We start from the raw sequence: 777 nt of genomic DNA on the forward strand, positions 1-777 counted from the left end.
TAATCAAACACAGCTGGACTCAAATGAAGGTGTAGAACCATCTCAAGGATGATCAGAAGAAATAGACAGCACCTGAGTTAAATATGAGTGTCACGGCAAAGGGTCTGAATACTTATGACCATGTGATATTTCAGTTTTTCTTTTTTAATAAATTTGCAAAAATTTCTACATTTCTGTTTTTTTCTGTCAAGATGGGGTGCTGAGTGTACATTACTGAGAAATAAAATGAACTTTTTTGATTTTTGGAAAATGGCTGCAATGAAACAAAGAGTGAAAAATTTAAAGGGGTCTGAATACTTTCCGTACCCACTGTATAAGATATGAGGCTTAGAATAAAGACTGAAAACCCTAAGGACTTTTCAACTTTTTGGAAAGACCAGTGAACTCTCTGAGAAAACAATCGCTTAGGTCTCGACAGTGTCAGCATGTTGCAACCTATCAAATACGAATATCAAATAATTTATACAGCTACAATCACCAGTGCACATATGTGAAAAACCAGTCATAGTAGTGCAATTACACTTTCATTAAAAACTCTGGGTGTGGTCACAAGTGTGCTTTGTTTCGGTTTTAACCACGCCCAACAGTCATGTAACAGTGTCCTGGAGTACAGTAAGGTGATGAAGATTTTCAGGAGGTGTTAAGTTACTCTCAAATTGAATTTCCACTATGCTGCAAAGGTGGTGCTGAATCTAAATTTACTACTAGTGCACTATATTTACTGCCATTTTATTTGACTGTCCAAATCCTGAGTGTGTAAATGTATACGTGATATTG

This window comes from Micropterus dolomieu, linkage group LG18 (genome assembly GCF_021292245.1).
Source record: "Micropterus dolomieu isolate WLL.071019.BEF.003 ecotype Adirondacks linkage group LG18, ASM2129224v1, whole genome shotgun sequence".
NCBI lineage: Eukaryota > Metazoa > Chordata > Actinopteri > Centrarchiformes > Centrarchidae > Micropterus > Micropterus dolomieu.